Here is an 18662-nt window from a genome sequence, read left to right on the forward strand (position 1 = left end):
AGGGAGGAGGGAGAGGGAGGAGGGAGAGGCAGCACGGCCCCGAGCCCCCTGGGTGGTGCTGGCCACACCTCCCACCACCAAGGCCCCGGCTGCAGCACCAGGTAGGGATCCAGGTCCCGGGGTGCGAGGTCAGCAGCACCTTTCAGGCTTCAAGGCCCACGTGTGGACGCAGCTGGGGCTGGAGGTTGGGGCTGGACGCATGGCCCAGTCCGCCATCTCTGCAGTGCCATGGTCTTTGGACCACTCTCCCGGGGTCTGTTTCAGAAGAGCAGGAAACAGGTGGGCCAAGGCCTGGATCCCCCTTTCTGGGCAGGGGTGAGGCAGAGAGGCCTGGGTCATGGGGGAGGGGTGTCCAGGCCTTGTGAGCTGAGGGGAGCCCCTCAGGCTGGCCCTGGGAAGGGTGAGGCCAGAGCCCAGGGGCCTGGCCCAGGTCACCCACAGTGTAGAAATTCCTGAGGAGGCGGAGGCCCTGCATGGGCCAGGGGCAGGGGAGGCCAGATAGGAGGCCCGTGGTGCTGCCCCCCTGGCTGCCTGCTCTCCTGCCACCTCCCCTTGCTCCTCATAGGCACTTGACCCTCCTCCTGCCCCCACTGAGGGCACAGGGACTAAGTGCTCAGCAGAAATCAAGTTGAGCCACCTGAGGCCTCATCCTCCAGGTGAACCCATGAAGCCACTGCCTCCCTGGGGGAGGGCCAGCCACTAGGGAGCCATAGCCCGGAGCTGGGAACTGCAGCTGCGTCAGAGGCTCAGCTACAGTCCAGGGCGGGTGACCAGCTGTCTGGTTTGCCCAGAGTCTGTGCCTGAACTAGAAACGTCCTGGTCAAACTGGAACTCCACCATCTCCCAGCCTCTCCCGCGTGCGTCCTGGAGGTGCTGCCAGCCTCCTGGAGCTGGACTGGGGTCCTACCAGGTGTGGGCCCTGGGACAGGCCCTCCCCGGCTCCCTGAGGGTTCCCCCAGCCTCCTCCCTGCCCCCCTCCCAAGTGCTGATTGCATGGTAGGGATCTTAGAAAACACTTGGAAACTGGGAGGATGTCCTCAGAACAAGTAAGTCCCCCCAGCTGCAGCCCACCTGCTCCTGGAGCTGATGGGGTGACATCTGATAGAAGCTGGCCTGGGCCTGGCACAGAGTAGGGCCAGGTGAGGGAGGAAGAAAGAGGGGCCCTGCCAGGGCTGAGGGGAGGGACAAGGCCCCCACGCACGTCTCTGTTGTAGAAGGTCCTGCCACCATGGAGATGGTCCTGCCACGAGGAAAAGAGCAAGGACCAGGACTCTGGACCCCACTCTGCCCTGTGTGACTTTGGGCAGGGCACTGAACCTCTCTGAGCCTCAGTTTGCCCCACTCTAGTGTCAGGGGGTTGAATCAGGTGGTGCCTGAACAGTCCAGCAGTATGACAGATCCCAAGTGACAAATTAGAAGGGCAAGATGATGGCTGTGACTGGGACCCAACGGTCGTGCCATCCTGTACCCAGAGCCTTCTAGAGGGAGGCCAGAGAAGTGAAGACATAGGGGCTGGAGACGCATCCCCCTGGCACCTTCCCAAGCCCCAGCAGCCACGGCCTGGGGGTGGGTGCTGGGAAGTGAAACCGGTGCCTCAGCGCCAACACCAGGCCAGGCGTGAGGGCCAGGCCTAGCCACCTCGGGAAGGATGGCGAGGTGTCTTCCCGACCAGGGGCCTAATAGCCAGAGTTATTCATCGTCGTGTTCCTCGTGGGAGGAAAGCCACAGATAAGGAAGTCCAGGCGGCAGGGCACAGTTACTGAGCCCGGAGCTTTATTTCCCCACTGGCTCCCTCCCCGGCTGGCTTCGCTCCATGGCGACTTAGGATGCTGCTCCACGGGGAGCGGGAGGTGGGCTAATGGCCACCTCTGCTTACAGCCCTGGGCCGGCTCTGCAGCTCACAGGTGGCTGGGGCAGGACCGGATGCAGGGGGAGGATTTGGGAGAAGGGGACAGTGAGACCTGGGCAGGACCCACAGCCTTGGACCAGGGGCGTCCAGCAGTTGGAGCACTGGGCAGCCCAGGTTTCGTCCCTGGCCACCAAGACACCCTCTGCGGCAGAGGAGCCACCAGATAAAATGAGGGCAGGGGCTGCAGCAAGTCCCCACCAAGTCTCTCGGGGCTCCTCTCACATGGGGCTGGGCAAAAGCACAGCCTGCAATGGGCTTAGCGCTTGGGCTCAGGAAAAACCTCAGGTGGGCTGGGAGGCAGGGAGGCCGTGAGGCCAGGGGAAGGGATGAGCCAGACATGCAGGCCAGGGGACTCTGGAGGAAACGGCAGCAGGGTAGCACCTGGGCCAGGGCTCAGGCTTCGGCTCTGGTCCCCCTGGTCAGGGACTGTGGGCCTGACCCATTGCAGGAGGAAAGGTGAGCCTCCAGCCCTCACAGCTCTCAGGGCGTGGCACGAGTCTCCAGCTGCATGGCGGCTTTTACCCTGCCCTGGGGGCCGCCAGGGCTGATTTAGGTTTACGTAGGGATTTCATCATGTTTCTTCTTCTGTGGAGTTTCCTGCCGTTACAATTTCATTCTTCCCTTTGGGGATTTAAGGATGTTAAACTGGGCTGCGGTGGGGGTGGCTCCTTGGTATGGGGGAGGAGGTTGGGGAGGAGGGGCCTGTGGGGAGGCGGGGCCTGGAAGGAGGAGCCTAAGGAGGAGGGGCCTGGGGAGGAGCCTGAGGAGGAGGAGCCTGCAGGAGAGGGGCCTGGGAGGAGGAGCCTACAGGAGAGGGGCCTGGGAAGGAGGAGGAACCTTGGGGAAGGAGCCTGCACGGGAGGGGCCTGGGAGGAGCCTGTGGTGCCCTATAGCCAGGGCTTTGGCTGGGAGCTATGGCTGGGAGCAAGAGGGGGTTGCCCGGGCACCTGGCAGAGGGAAGAGGCCTCCCTGGCACACTGCCCCCAAGGCTATAATAGCGGCTTATGGATGCACAGGAAACCCGGCTGGCCCGGTCCTCTGGTGCTCACATGGTACCGGGTGCAACCCTCTCCACAGGCCTGGGATGCTGCTCCCATCCTGCCCCCATCACACAGATAAGGACATTGATGCCCAGAGACAGTAAGACACTTGCCCCATGTAACGAGCTATTACTGATCTTCCTACAATGGCCCTCCTGATGGCAGGAGGCACCCCGGGAGGCAGCTGGGACCCAGAGTCATTGGAGCTTGTCCAGGGTTATCTAGTTGAGCCCTCCATCTGGCCGCACCTCCCTTGGACTGTGAGAAACACACTGCGGCTAGTGGGGTCACAGAGGTCCCCTCTGGGCATGCTCAGGCTGCAGCAGGGACACCGGGGCAGCTGTCCTACAGGACACCAGCTCCATGAGGGGGGCCACGTGGTCTTACAGAGCTGGGGGAATCTCATGTGCAAACGGGAGGCAGGAGGCAGCCTGACCCCCAGCTCTGTGTGCGAGCTGTGCTGGCGACGGAACCAGCACCCACACGTAGTACGCAGGCTCCCCACCACTGAGCGCACCCCAGCCCTGGCCACCCACTCAATTGACAGGACACCTCCTGAGCCAGGGCCTGTGGCACACCCCACGTCGGCCCAAGGCCATCACCTGTCTGGTGCTGTCCCAGCCTGCGTCAGGAGCAGCGTGTCCTGGGTGGCTGGTGTCCTGGCACAGCCTTCATCCAGCCCCCAGAGATGGCTCTGGAAAGAGGCTTCTTGAGGCCCTGCCCCAAGTAGTGCCCCCTGCTCTCGTCTTTTCTTTCTGCCTGGCTCTTAAAAAAAATTAAGCGCGGATGGTTTCATCTGGGGAGAATTAGTATTCCAGGCAGGGACCTGGGATGTGACGGGAATGTCAAGGCTGCAGCCACAGAGCTGGAGGGGAGGGAAGAGGGGCCGGGCCTGGCAGCCGAGTGGGGGCAGAGGGCGCTGATCCTGTCTGAGGAGGTATGGACGCCCCGGGGACCAGCTGCTTCGGCCTGCCAAGACTCCCTGGGGAGGTCAGGCCAGGTGTGGACAGAGGGTTTGCCACAGATCCAGGACAGGAGGAGGAGATGGTGCAACTCATTGCAGAAACCACGTCTGGCTTGGACCTGTGGCTTTCTGTGGCCCCACCCCAGCTCATCACACCCCCACCCCCATGTGCATGCCTACTGTGTGCTGAGCAAAGGCCAGGAACCAGAAGAGGGCAGGGGCAGGCCTGTCCTCACTACGGCACGCCACCGACACAAAGCCCCTGTGTGACACACAGAGGTCACCAAAGACAGGTTAAATGGCTGCATGGACATCACGCAGCACCTCCCAAAGATTGACAGGTGTCACAAAAAAATAAAGTCAGCTGGTAATGACTGGAGCCAACCAACTGAGATGGGCATCTTTGCCTGGGACTTTCAGAACCTTTAATTGCTAAGGTACCTTGGGGACCTACAGAGGGACCTGATTCTGCCACCTGAGTGTAGATCTTTTGTCCCTGGACTCACAGGAAAGGTTGTTGTGGCCCTAAGGGCACACAGCAGAAACAAGAATGGGTTTGCCATCAGGCTCTGCACTGTATGACCCTGGGCAGGCTCCTGAACATCTCTGTTCCCTTAGATGCAAAACTGAAATGGTCTCAGTGTAGCTGAGTCCTTCCCAGAACATCCTCCTGGCCCTTCTAGATGCTGGGCCCCCGGAACATATCAGACGTTTTTCCTCTGGACCTAGAGTACCAAGGACAGGGTCTGCCCTCTGTCCTGTGCTGGGCTGAATGTCTGTGGGCACTTCTCACCTGCATCTTGTGGAGCCCAGAACCCAACAGTGTTCCTGCTTGATGTGACCAGGGCGGAGGCAGGGAGGGGGCGGTATGGATATCACCTTCATTGTGTGGTCTGTTCCTCCTTTAATGCAGCCTGTCCAGGAACCAGGGCCAGGTGTTCCTCTGTATCTGGAAGAGTCGGCCATCTTGCTCCACAGAGAAGGCCAGGCTGAGAGAGAGCAGAGTGCAGGGGGCCTCAGTGGCCCAGAAAAGAAGCTGGGGGCAGGGGGGGGTCAGGGAAGTCTGCCTGGAGGAGAGGACAGTTGTCAGAGCCGAGTGGTAGGTGCCCGGAGTGAAGGTCTTTTTATTCAGGGCCTCATGCACGCGAGGCAAATGCTGTCTGTACCCTGAGCCACATCCCTGGCCCTGAAGACCTCTGGATTCCCTGGTCCTGCTGTCTAGTTACTCACATCCTGGGACAGAGCCCCCAGAAGCCACCCACGCAGAGACAGCATGGAGACAGGCTCAGGAAGGCCCCCTCACAGGCCTCCCAGTGCTGGGCCTCCTCTCCCAGGGGTCAGCTCGTCCTCCGCCCCCCATCACAGTGTTGTGGGCTGCCCAGGGGGTCCACGGAAACGGAAGTCACAGCCAGGTCAGGCCCAGGAGGGGCTGCAGCCCAGTGCCCCCTCCCTGGCCTACACCCTCTGAGGGCCTGCAGCAGCCGTTGGGATGGGGCAGGGCCGGGCCCTGGCACCGCAGGCTCGAAGGTGCCTCGTTAGCTGCTGCTTCAAAGAGGTTCATTATGAACAAAGCGACGGCGGATCTTTTCCCTTTTCCTTCTCTCCTTAAAGCAGGCGCCCAGCTGAAAGGGAAGCCACCGTGAGAGGCCATAAGGAAACCCCAAGGAAAGGCCATGCCATGCCGGGAAGACCGCAGCCCCGTCCACCGGGGCTGGCTGGGTTATTTACTTAAAAATCCTCTCCTCCCCTCCCCCGCTCAGCCGGGCCCCTGGGCTGGCTGTAAGTCCTTTTGAAGTGTTACAACCATTTTCTCCTCTTTCAATTAACAACAAGAAAAGGAACTAATAGCTTCCTGGGCTACTCGCTGTAAATATTAACACAGCCTGGCCCTCTGCTGCTCTCCAGGGCTGAGGTGCGCTGTCGGGAAGGAGCGAGGGTGGGCGATTTCCAACACACAGGCGAAAATCCCCTGGCACGGGCTTCTGACGGTGCAGGGAAATGGGAGCGCTGGGGGCGGGGAGCTGGGCGAGGGGCCCGTCCCCAGGCTGGCACAGCAGTGCGGAAGGAAGCAGAGAAACGAGGCTGTGGGGGGACACTTCCGGAGGGAGAGGCAGCGCCCTCCATCTACACCTGGGTCGCCTGCACACAGCTGGAGCGTGGCCCAGCTGTGGCTTTGAGTGTGGTTGGTGGCAGACATCTGAGGACTGGCCGCTGAGGGGCAGGGTGCTGATGGTCCCCAGGGGTGCACACTGGGCCCCCCAGCACCAGCACAGAGCCCCTGGGGAGGCTGGAAGTCTGGGGTCCCAACCTACATTGGGGAATTGGAGGCTGGGGGGGGCAGGGCCGGCAGAGAAAGGGAGCAGACACCCTGTGCAGAGGCTGGGTTCCCTGAAACCCCTTCAGCCTTCTCCAGGGAAGCCTCTGTGACTATGGCCCTCTCCCCGTGCCTGTCAGCCCTGAGACACATCCTGTGGTGGCCAGCTAAGTGCCCCCCAAACATCTGTTTGAGAGCAACAGTGCTCTACCTGCTGTGGCTCACACCTGTGGTCCCAGAGACTTTGGAGGATGAGGCAGGAGGATTGTCAGATCAAGGCCAGCCTCAGAAACTTAGCAAGACCCTATCTCAAAATTAAAAATATAAAGGTCGGGATGTGGCTCAGTGGTAGAGTGCCCTGGGTTCAACCCCTGGTACCAAGCAAAAGCTGCCGCGTGCGGACAGCACAGGCCTGTCTCGCAGCCAGGGCTGCCAGGGACTTGTGCAGGGGCCTCAGCCCAGGCAGCCAGAGGGGGCCAGGCCTGCCTCCTCTAAGGGGCCAGCTAAGGCCGCCACAGCAGGGCAGGGCAGGGCGCGCAGGTCACGAAGCCAGCAAGATTGCCGGCAGAAGCCGCCTACTTTACTGAAATCCAAAGTCGTGACCTTGGATGGTGGCACCAGACACATCATCGCAGCCTCCCTCTAGGCTCCTTGCAGACCCTCCTGGTGAGGTCGGAGGATGAGCTGCCTCCCTCCTGGGAGCCCCAGGCAGAGGCCCAGGCCATCTTCTGGGCCTAGAGTCACTGAGGGCAAAGGAGCAGATCAGGGGAAGGCTACCGCGCCCCCCACCATGTGCACAGCCCCCTTGGGGTCTCCTCCTCCAGAGGCCGAGGACAGCCGCCTATACCTCCGTGAGCCTGGAGGAGTGCACACTGCCCTGGGCCAGCCTTACGCGGTGCCCACTCTCCTCTCGCCCGGGCTTGGAGGAGGTTTCAAAGGCAGGAGAGCCCTCAGATGCGCTCCCCTGCCCCCCGCCGCCCAGGGGTGACGTTCTAAATCCCCTGCATGGTGGGGGCAGCACCTGCAGACTTGGGGCCTCGGCTCCACCTGGGGCCTGGCAGAAGGAGGACTCTGAGCCCAGCAATGCAGGGCCCCATGGGATGGGCAGCTGGCAGGTGGCCGCCTACCATCCATCCCCATGTGACCTGGCCCAGCACTAGGGGACAGGAGTGAAGTCCCAGGCCAAGAAGGGAAGGAGGGACCAAGGAAGGAAAAGGAGGGAGACAGGAAGGTCCATTCAGTGGCCGAAGTCCCTTGTTATGTCCTTCAGAGCGACCATGGCCCAGGAGAGGCCTAGGGGCCCCAGAACTCTCATCTGTGCTGAGCCCTGCCCCATCGCCCATTTCCCCAGCATCTGTCTCTGAGGGTGGGCGCTGGCAAGGGTCCAGGCTGCTGGCTGGGCAGTGTGGGCTCCCACGGCCACCCACGGCCAGCTGCCACGCTCGTCCGCACGCCCATCGCCCATTGTCCCTGGAAGTCTGGGTGTCGTCAGGAAACTGTCTAATTAGCAGAGTGGAGGTTCACACCGCCTAAGCAGCCTCTCGCCTCCGCCCCTCAGAGCTGCCCAGCCAGGCCCCGGGGCCAGGGATGGAGGGGGCAGGGAGACTCAGCTCACAGGAGCCTCCTGCTGCCTGCCGCTGCTCCAAGCCCATGACCTGCTCCAGCTGCCCAGGGACTGCGGGCCACAGCTCAGGGCCAGGCTGGGAGCCCCACAGCCGGCCAACTCTCCACAATGCTCCCAGAGGCACTCAATTGCCCTCCAGTGAAAAGGATGGGGTCCACTTGGCCTGCAGGCCTGTCTTCAGGGAGAACCACAGAAGCTCCCAAGTCACTCGAGAGGAGACAGTTCAGCCCTGCCTGGGCACCCTTGGAGGCTCCCCGCTCCCCTCAGTATGAAAACCAGGCCCCTCAGCACCGCCTGCAAAGCTCCCCCAAGACCAGGCTCCCCTCTCCCACTTCAGCTCAGTGATTTGGCTCTGGGTCCGTCTGCCTGCCCAACGTACCCCTCCCCGCTTTGCACACGCTGTTCCCTTGGCCTGAAATACTCTTCCCATCATTTCCCATCACGCTGACCTCGTTCCAGGAGCCATCCCAGTCCCGAATGCAAAAGCCTTCCCTGGCGTGCGTCCCCAGCCCCAGCCCTCTGCCCCTGCTGCCCTCCGGGGACAGGAGCATGACCGGGGGCACTGGCATTAGGGAGGAGCAACCACTCTCGGTGATGGGGCGGAAAGAACAGGCCCTGTGGCTGGCTGTCCTGGCGGGGGGAGTCAGCAGCCACGGAACAAACTCTGGGTCTGATCACAAAGGGCCTTTTCATCTATAAAGGTCAGATTCGGATGCTGACCTCAGCCTGGAAGTCCAAATGAAAGCTCACCGGGTCTCGCTGGCTCGCTCCCGCACCGACCTGCCGACGAGGATCTAAACTCTGCCCCCTTCAACTCGGGGCAGCTCTGCCCAGGGAGGGGCCGATACCTTGATCACTTCAAATGCCGCTCTGCTAGGTCACCCGCCACAAAGCCCCCCTGGGCGTCCAGCGGCACATCCCAGGCATCTGATTAATGACACGCACAGATAAATCTGTCCCCAAGAGCTATAGGTGGAAACCAAACAGGAGGGCTAATTGCTAATCTAGGACTGGTATCAGGGAGCGGCCTGGCTGGAGGCAGCCAGGAACTGTAAAGCTGAAGACCGTCTCCACTCTGGAGGGAAGCCCTGGCCGCCAAAGGTGGGCACAGCTCTGGAAGGAGGACGGGTGGCCAAGGGGGACACCTGGGGCCGTGTCTGTCCCACTTTGCATTGCCACTGAGCTCATGTGAGTCTGAGGACCCCAGACCACGGCAACGTCTTCCCCAGGACGTCTCCTGGGACGTCCCCCACAGGCTGGGCAAGGTGGCGCCCTTGTGTGTCTCAGGCCAGACTCCTACAAGTGGGGGGCTTTCCTGTGTGGCTGCAGCCTCCTGGAGTACAGGGGCTCCTCTCGGGATCCCCAGTGTCTTGTACAGTGCCTGGAGCATGACTGGACTCGGCCTATTATTGCTAAGTGGGTGGAGAGCTGGATGGACGGGTGGATGGACAGAAGAACGGAGGGAGGCAGGGCTGGGGGCTGCCTGGGGGGCCTCGGTGCCGTTAGCTCTGTCGCCTGGGCCTGGAGCTGCAGGGGGAGGGGCTGCTCTGGGAGTCTGGAGCACCAGCTTTTCTGCAGGTCAAGGTTGTATAATCCGGGACATGTCCCTTTCCACCTTGTCAGCCTGCACCATGAAGTGGTCCTCCCTATTCTGCCAGCCGTGTTGGGCTGTCCCAGGCTCAGAGGAGATGGCAAAGCAGAAATTACTGGAACAGGGTAAGGTGCACGTTTCCCTGTGGGGAATGGACGGGCAGATCTGGCCAAAATGCAAAATGAGGTGCAGATCTGCGGGACTGGGGGCTTGGCTGGCTTCTTTCCTTCTTCTTCTTCTTCTTCCTTTTTTTTTGAACCCAGCAGGGCTTAGCCACTGAGCCACATCCCCAGCTTTTATTTGTATTTTATTTAGACAGGGTCTCGTGAGTTGCTTAGGGCCATGCTAACTGGCTGAGGCTGGCTTTGAACTCAGGATCCTCCTGCCTCAGCCTCCCAAGCCACTGGGATCATAGGCATGTGCCACCTGGCCCAGTTTGCTCTTTCCTTTCAAATTTCTTTTAATGCAACCGTGATGTTGTTGTTAGTAACAAAATAAAATTGTGTAAGCATGTCAGAAAAAGAGGGGGGGGTGTTTTTTGGTGCAGAGACCTGGAGCCTGTGGGAACAGAGAAGGCCCAGGTAAGAGGGGCTCCACAGAGCTGTCACCTCTCCAGAGTCTAAAGAGGCCCCCATTCCTGATCCCTTGGGACCCCATGGGTCCTTTTGTCCTTGGCTGACCCAACTGATCATGCGGCAAGTCTGCCCAGAGCCGTGAGCTTTGCCGCTGTGGCTTTACCAACCCAGTACGCTGTGGGTGCCGGGGCTCTGGCGGAGGCGTCTGCCAGGCAGACACATTTACATATGTATTCCTGGGCCGCATTTGGTTCAGTGAATGCAGGTGGCCACTGATGATCGTCATTATGCCGCCCCACGTGGGGAGAGCCACATCGCTGCCCAGAGCTCATGCTTCCCAACCACTGCCAGCCAGGCTCACTTGGAAAGCCCATGCACCCCCCACGCCCACGTGGCCCCACTCACCCGTGGTGGGGACCTCCAGGAGCCCAGTATCTGCACACCAGGGTTACCAGGAGGCTTGGCAGGATGCGGGGGATGGGTGGGGGGCCAGCAGGGAAGGCTGACCAGGGTGTGCAAAGCTGGACAGGCCCACCCAGAGCCTGGCTCAGACCCTTGGTTTTCGAAATGAGGAAGCAGAATGAGAGTTTGCTGGGTGCACTTATTAAGCACCTTCTGTGTGCACAGTACGGAGCCAGGTGCTGGAAGATCCAGTCTTACATCCTCCCTTGAAGCCAGGGAGCTCACTTCCTGTGCTATGTCACTGCAATCATGCTTAGTGGGGCCACATGCCTGGAGAGGGAAGGTGGCGATATCGCAGGGAGGGAGAGTGACGTCTGAGAGGATGCTCATGGGACGGGAGCAGCAAAGGGATGGGCCTGTGTTAGAAGATGTCCACGGGTGGGCTGCGCAGGGCCAGGCCCTGGGAGGCCCTGGAGGACTTCCCAGTGTGCCTGTCCCCAGAGCCCTGGGTGGCGCTAAGGGGGAACATACCTGTGTATGAGCCGCCTCCTTCCTGGATTTGCCATCTCAAAGGCAGAGGGTGGTTTGTGTCTGTCGTGGGGAGGCGGCTGGAGTTTCTGGGCTCCCAGGACTCCATCTCCACGTACTGAGGTCCAGTCGCCCCACCCCCACCCCAGCGACAAAACAATTTCCTGGCCTGGCCAAGGAGGCAGGTGACCTCATTGGACTCTTTCCACCTCTCACTTTCCCAGAGAAATTACAATTTATAATTGGATGAATCGCACCGGTGGGGACAGCATGAGAGCTCGTACTGCAGTCTCCTGCCCTCCCTGGGGCCCCGGCCACCTGCCCACCTCACCTGCAGTGCTGGCCAGGCCTGGCCCCTCAGGATTCCCCCACAAAGCCTGCTGGCCTCAGGCCTCCTGCCACCTGTCTCCAGAAGCCCCGCCTTACCTTGGCAGCCCCCTCGCCCTGACACGCGTTCTTGCCCCGTGTTCCCGGCCGGCGGTGTACTCATGAGCAGCCACCTGGGGTGTGGTGCCTGGGTGCCTGGTTTTTGTTTGTAATCGACCCTAGACAATGAGCATTTCTCAAATCAGCCACCTCTGGCCCCAAAAAGAAAAGCCCCCAGAGGCAGCTGAGCCCCTCTGGATCTGATTTAAACCAGCGCTTCTGCTCTCAGATGTGTCATGAAAGCCCTTTTCCAAAGCGGGGGCCCCGTGGGGAACCGGACACCGAGGCCCAGGCCTTTCACACGCCACGCTAATGAGGGGTGGCGTGGGGGGCTCTGGTTTTGTTTTAGGATTCCCAAGAACAGCCTGTCCTGACCCTGGGTCTCTGCAAAAGGGCAGAGCAGTGGAATTGTGCAGGACTGACCCCACCTAAGAGATGGGGTGGCCTCACACCAGCAGTCAGGGACACCAAGACCTACTTCCCAGATCCCCGGTGATCCTACTTCCCAGTCGGAAAAGCAGCTTGTTCTGGAAGCCTGGGCTGTAGTGGTCCAGTTGGAGCCTTTGAATGACATTTACCAAGAGGGGCAGGTGCTGGGGAAACAGCCAGCCCTGGGCTGGGCGGGTGGCCCTGCTCTTCCCATTCCTTCTGCCCCAGGGAAAAGGAAACCAGGTAGCTCTAAGGAAGGGCCCTGGGCCTTATCTGGGTTTGGAAAGAGATGGGAGATGCGGAACAGTGATCCCAGCAGGTCCCTGGCTCCTAGGGAAGTGACATTCAAGAAAACAGGCTCTGGGCTGGGGGTGTTGCTCAGAGGGAAATTATTTGCCTGGACTGTGCCAGGCCCTGGGTCTGCAGCCCAGGCTGCCCCCGCCCTGCAAGTGGTACCACCGGGCCTCGCCTCCTTGGGCCTGATGGCTTGTGTTGTTTTTGGCAGGTGAGGAGGCAGGGAGTCGGTGAGAAGGACTCTTCTTTGGAAGACAAGACCAGGGAGTGAAGCTGGAATAGCCCCCCCCCAAGCAAGAGAAGCTTCTCCACAAACAGGGGCAGCCAAGCGAGACCGAGCCCCCAGCAGCCCAAAGCATCTTTCCAAGCAGGGCCTGTGGGGCCTGACAGCTCAGGGGCCCAGTCAGCGGCTCAGGCCCGTGAACATCTGAACTCCTCGGTGGGGAGGCGGCCCCTCCCTCCCTGGAGGCCAGCCTGAGTGGCAGGAATCCCGATTCTTTGGAGAGCAGCTTCCTCTCAGCTCTGTCACGCAAGAACGCTCTCTGCACCAACCCATTCTGCCAAGTGACTTAAAGGGATTTAAAAAAGAAAAAAAAATGTGGTAAAGAAAAAGGGGGTAAAAGCCACGCAGCCGCCTTTCAGAGGAGGTGGCCGCCTGCAGACAAAGGGCAAAAGTTGAAAGAGGGCCGTGGAAGTGATGGAAGTGACAGGCAGCCAGGCTGCTCCCCGGATGGGCACCGGTCAGTAGGTAGGGCATGCCCCAGGAGCAGGAGGTCAGAACGCCCGCAGGCCCCGCCCGGGAGCTCCCCAGGCCGCGGGGCTGCCCCTGTGCACTCCGAGCGCACGACCCTTGCTGCAGGAGGAGCCAGCGGCGCCCCAGGTCGAGGACCACAAGGATGCTGCCTGGGACCTGCAGCCTTGCCTGAACTGGGCAGGGGAGCCCGGAAGTCAGAGGCACAGGGTCCCTCTCCGCGTCCCCACGTGCCGCAGCAGCACTGCCCACCACCCAGGTCTGCAGGCTATAACCAGAGCGGGCTTGGCCTGTCGGGGCCCTGGGGCAGGAATGTGAGAGCAGCCCGCTGCCCAGCCCGCAGGAGCCCCTGGAGCAAGACCCCAGTCGTACCACAGGCTCCAGTGACAGCCGTGAAGGAGGTAAGACAGAGGGAGGTGGAGGTGGAAGGGCCCAGGATGGCCCTCAGAGGTGCCCAAGGGTTCCTCATGCCTAGAGAGGGCACAAGACAGCTGGGCCCCCTCCTCTAAAGGCCCCTGTCCTGACCAGGTCACACAGGGCATCTCAGCAGAGCACCCAGGTCTGGGGCTCCGTTGCGCCTGCCACAGTTTTACAAAACATGGGGCTTCTGCTTGCTCAGGCAGGAAAGATGTGCTACCTCATCGCAGGGAGGCCTTGTCGTGGGTTAGGGAAGGAACTTTGGGGACCAAGGCCACTGCCTTGGCACCTGTTACCCTTGAACTGGAGGATGGCCACAAGACCTGTCCCTCTGGGCCTGCCCCTGCTCTGACTGGACAGACCCAGGGTGGACCCATCCAAAGCTGTCACCCGGCTTCTATTGGCCGGACATCATCTGCTCTGACTTCCAGTGCTGGCCCTTGGTTGGTGAGAGGAGCAAGCTGAGGCCCAGAGACAAGCAGTGAGTGCCCCAGGGTCACACAGAAGGTTCTGAGCGCTCCCTCTTCAGATCTGAAGTGGCCTGGGCGGGGCCTGCTCCTCTGGCTGCCAGAGGCAGGAGGGAGGGCGGCCACGCCTCCACAAACACACATCCCAGGCAACCTCAAGCAGCAGCGCCCTGGGCAGGGCAGGGAAGCCCCAATTCATTACCAAGATGGAGAATGACACTTCCCTGCGCTCTGCCCCAGGAGAGGGGCTGATTTATGACTGCGCCAGGGCCTGGGACATCCGTCAGCGCGGCGCGGCGCACGCCGGCTGCGGGGGCATTAATAGCCGTGTTATTAGCCACCGGCGTGAAGGATGCCCTGCGGATGGGCTATTTGCTGTTATTTATTATGAAGGCGCGCCAGCCCAGCAGGCAGTAGGGCCGTGGCGGTGAGCCCCAGCGTGCTCCTGCCCCCGTCCACTCCCCAGCCCACATCCCTTTCCGCCGGCCCAGCACTGGTCCCTACCTCTCCGGGGCAATTCCCGCTGGGGAGGCCAAGCCAGACGGGGGCAGCTGCTGTCCCCAGGCCTGCTGCCCAAGTACTGATGGTGAAGCTGCTGGCCGGCTCGGAAGCTTCCCTGCTCCAGCGGCAGAGGCACAAAAAGGACCAGAATGGGTTGCCCGGCGGACACACTTGGGCTGGGCCCTGGCCTTCAGGTGTGAGCCGTGTGACCTCAGGCAGGTCCCTTCTCCCCTGTGTGCTTAAGGGACTGAGACCCTGAGGGGCAGTGGCCAGCTGGGAAAGGACACTGCCAACACTACCCCACCTGAGTCCACAGGGTAAAAGGTGTCTCCTGACCTGCTCGAGGTGGGAAACAGCCCCACGAGACCATCTTGAGTTGGGACGCTGCCCACCATCACCCTTCCTGGGCCAAACCCCTGGGAAAGGATTTGATTTGGCACCTGTTACCCTTGCCAAGGCTGGAGGTGGCCGCTGGGGAGGGCTGTGTTGGGCCTGGCCCTCCTACACTCTGGGCCTCAGTCTTTCCTCATCTGTAGAACACAGACTACCGCTGAGTCCTTTTTGCTCCCAGATTCCACGCTCCTGGGGCTGGGGTTCCCCCATGGTGTGCATATGTGGGTGGGCAGGAAGGGGAAGAGGCCTTCAAGCTGGGAAGGTGGGCCCAGGTCAGGAGCCTGTAGCCAGCCACCTGGGGTGGTGAGCAGGTCTTCATGGGTTTGCTCCCTGCAGAGCCGAGCCCGGGGAAGGTGGGTGCGAAGGTGCTGGGTGGTGATTCTAGGGAGGCCCAGGCTCGTGCCGGGTTCTTCGTGGCCTACTGCACAATTCAGACTAAGCCCTTTGCCTGTCTGGGTGGCTGTGACAAGGGTCACGGTGACTTCCCTTGTAGACCTGAGGACGGTGCCTCCCTCTTTCGTCCGCTCTACCCAGTCAGTCCCGGGTTCTAGGTGCTAGGGCCTCGATCATTGGTTCAGTGGATGTTTCAGGGCCCCTTCATGCCAGGGAGGAGCCAGACGATCCACTGGGGACAAAGAAACTGGTGGTAAATAAACAGGGGGGTCCTGTTAGGAGCAGGACAGTAGTCCTGCCTGTCAGGGACACCCATGGTTCCTGAGAGGCCCCAGCTTCCAGGGATCCTCTGACTCCGGATCAGGAAGCCTTAGTCACCAGCGGTGTTTCCTGCCCACGAGCTTCTGTGGTTCCCTTGCTGTGGCCCAGGATCCTGCTGGTGGCAGAGGAGCCAACAACACAGACCCTCTGGCCACCCCACCCTGGTCTTGGCACTGCCCTGCCTTCCTTCTACCTAGCCCCCCACAAAATAAATGCCCATCGACTCTCCTCCTGCTGACCCTCCACTAGGGGGATGAGTCTCAGTGTAGGCAGGCGAGCGTCAGGTGGGAGCGCCCGATTAAATGATGCTGAGGCAGAAACAAAGTTACACGTGTCTCCTTTCATCGCCACTACCCCTTCCGGCCCGAAGAGCTGAATATCGAACAGTGTCATCAATATAATTAACCTCCTAAGACACAACGTTAAAGTCTGGTTTTTTGAAGCCATCCGTGTTCTCTGAGGCCCAGGAAGCCCGCCTCTGGGCACCGGCCCCACCCCGAGGGCCCAGGCGGGCTAGGGCACGGGCTGCGCCTATTTAGTGGATTTGCATACCTGTCTGCAATTACCGCCAACATAACAGCTGATGCATAATGCATGCAGCTGGAAATTAGAAAAATAATTAACTTTAGGTTTTAAAAGGATCCCCACCCCCACCCCACCGCATCCCCAATGCTGGGTGGCACTACTGGACAGGCGCCGGAAGTGAAGTTGGGGCGATGGGTGAAGATGGCTAGCACCTGCAGGTGACAGAGTTAGAAGGTCCTTGAGGGGCATACATCTGGCCCACTGTCATGAGGGAATGCCACTATGGGCCTGTGGGCCCTGGGCCTGATGAGGACCTGGGAAAGGCCCTCTAACAGTCTTGGCTCCCCTGTCTGGCCCGCTAGCACCTGTACCTGGGGGGGTGCCACCACCTAGGGCTGGTGACTGTGGCTCCCTCACTGAGTCACCTTATTTTATGCTCTGAAGAGCCTGGGGAAGTTGATCATTTATGGTCCCATTGTACAGAGGACCTGGGACTGGAGGCCACCTCTCAGCAGGCCCAACAGCTGCACAGATCCCTGGCTGGTCGCCAGGCTACTCACCTTCCTAGGAGAGGGCCTTCCTGGGAGGGTGGGGAGAGGACGCCCCCCAGGCCGCCCTGAGCACCAGGCTGCTGCGGGCCCCTTCCCTCCGTCTAGCTGACAGCTGAGCCCCCAGGACAGCTGCTGGCGGGGAGAGGGCCCTGGGGTCTGAGCAGTCCAGGCCAACACCAGGCCACTGCCAAGGGCTGGCCAGCAGGGTTGGCAGAGAAGGCGCAGTGCCTGACAGGCCAGTGTGAAGGAGTGAGGTGGAGAGAGGTGGCCGCCAGCCTCCTCTCCGCAGCTTCAAAGCCTCACAGTCGTGAGCACGTGTTTATTTTCCTACCAAAATGTTAAGGGGGCCGGATGCGCGCCCTCTCTTACTGGCCCCCTCTGAGGCCCCCGACCCTGGCTTCCCAGGACAGCCTGCTGGCCCCCCCTGCTCAGCAGCGGCCCCAGAGGGTCTTGTGCACCCTGAGCGCAGCTGCAGGAGCTGCGAAGGACACTGGAGAGAGGAGAGGACCAGGCCTCAGGGTTTAATGGGGGGGCACCACGTCACAGAGGTAGGTGAGAGTGCTGTGGGTTCAGGAGGGGCCCCGACATTCGAGGCAGCATGCTCAGGGAAGGCTGAGGCCTGGAGGGAGGGCGGGCGGGACTTGGCTGTGTGGAGAGGGAAAGAGGAGCATTGCCCAGGCCAGGTGTATAGGGAACTTAAGGCACCAAGGGAGGCCCCCACGTGGGGGGCACTATGGAGAAGGAGGGCCACATGTCAGGTGCCACCCCAGTGTCTGGAACACGTGGGCTTCTCAGCTTGCCCTGAGTGCTCTGAGCCCCTCTCCGATCTGTCTGCAGGACCATGTGTGGGGAAAGGCCTGGCAGAGGCCAGCGCAGGCTCCTGGCACTGGAGTGGACTCAGGCCTCTGGGTTGGGCTCCCCTGACCAGGGCGTCCACCCACAACACCCCCGGCATGGGGAGCCCCAGGCATTATTGGCAAGAAGTGAGCGCCCAGCACCTCCTGTGCCAAGGCCACCAGCTGCCTCAGGGGCTGGGTCTCCTCCCCACTCCGCTCCTGCCCTGGCCTCCTTCTGAGGAAAAGGCATGTGGGAGCTGCCCGGAGCCCGGCTCAGAGGAGGCCCTGGGCTCTTCCTGGGTGCAGAAGCTCCCCTTCCAAACCAGTCAGGGCCTGGGCCTCGTGCACCACCTAACACCCCGCCATCACCACCCTCCCAGGATGGTGATGGTGGTGCCTCCACAACATGGCACCAGTGAGGCCCGAGAGCCGGGGTGGGGACGCCACCTGTGGACCCTGCTCCTAGGACCTCCTGCTCTTTTCTAGTTCCCACGTCTCCTTCCTGGGGCCAGTGAACCTAGAATTCCCTGTTTCCTCTGGGGACCCACATCAGGAGGTCCCCGGATGAGCTGCCTTCACTGGTAAACAAGGAGAGCTGGGCCCGGCAGCTGGGACCCGGGCTCCGGCCCAGCCTGGCTTCCTGCAGGAGTGCGCCGCTGTCCCCCCAGGCCGGCAGAGTAGGTGTCCAGGGGGCTCACCCCTACTCCCTGGGGCCTCTGCCAGTCCCGGCTTGGCAGGATTTGGGGAAGACGACAGAGCAGGAGCCTGGAAGCCAGGGGTGACAACTGGGTACCCATCCAGTTGGTGGACAGTGACAGGTGCTGCCAGACCCTGCTGCTCCAGGCAGGGGGTACAGGAGCGGAGCGGGCCAGCTGCAGCCCACAGAGCTTCATGAGGGGGCAGTGGAGTCAAGGCCTGGGGCAGAATGAGGTGGCCTGTGGGGACAAGGGGAAGGGTAATGATGGCCCAGGAGCAGAAACAGCATGTGCAAAGGGCCCAGGGGCGCTGCTGGAGGCAGTGTGGCACGTCAGAATTCCAGGGGTTCCAAGAAAAGAGCCCAACCGTGGGCCGCAGGTCCCTCCCCACCCTGGGCCTAGGCAGCCTCCCACAGGGGCTGGGGCCACACGGGAGGGCCTGGTGCTGCTGGGACCAGCTGCTGGCTCTGTGTGGCCCAGACTTGGGGTCACTGTTTCCAACTCAGTGGGGGAGGGTATTGCCAATGGGGAGCATGCCCATTGTCAAGTAGGAGCAGGTCGGTGAAGAAGGGGCCCCACAGACTAGCCCCGTGTGCCCATGAGCAGGTAGGGGGCAGCCAGAGAACCAGAACAGCTTTTAATCTATGTGTCAAGGACACACAGGCTGCATTACAAGGAGCTTCTGGGAGTATCAACTCATCGTCCTCTCATTTGTA

The 18662-nt window shown here is 61.3% G+C and overlaps 2 protein-coding genes across 11 annotated transcripts in view; one reads left to right on the plus strand and one right to left on the minus strand.

Annotated features, from left to right (window-relative positions):
- Macrod1 (mono-ADP ribosylhydrolase 1) overlaps positions 1–18662 on the minus strand; it is a 142925-nt gene that overhangs the window by 79180 nt on the left and 45083 nt on the right. The gene's annotated exons all lie outside the window — the stretch shown is intronic.
- Flrt1 (fibronectin leucine rich transmembrane protein 1) overlaps positions 1–18662 on the plus strand; it is an 83978-nt gene that overhangs the window by 51226 nt on the left and 14090 nt on the right. For all 6 annotated transcript variants that reach the window (XR_007342477.1, XR_007342478.1, XM_048789059.1 and 3 more), the window contains one exon: positions 12308–13248. The gene's annotated coding sequence lies outside the window, so the exon portion shown is untranslated. The remainder of the gene's footprint in view (positions 1–12307; positions 13249–18662) is intronic.

This window comes from Marmota marmota, unplaced genomic scaffold (assembly GCF_001458135.2).
Source record: "Marmota marmota marmota unplaced genomic scaffold, marMar, whole genome shotgun sequence".
Classification (NCBI taxonomy): domain Eukaryota; kingdom Metazoa; phylum Chordata; class Mammalia; order Rodentia; family Sciuridae; genus Marmota; species Marmota marmota.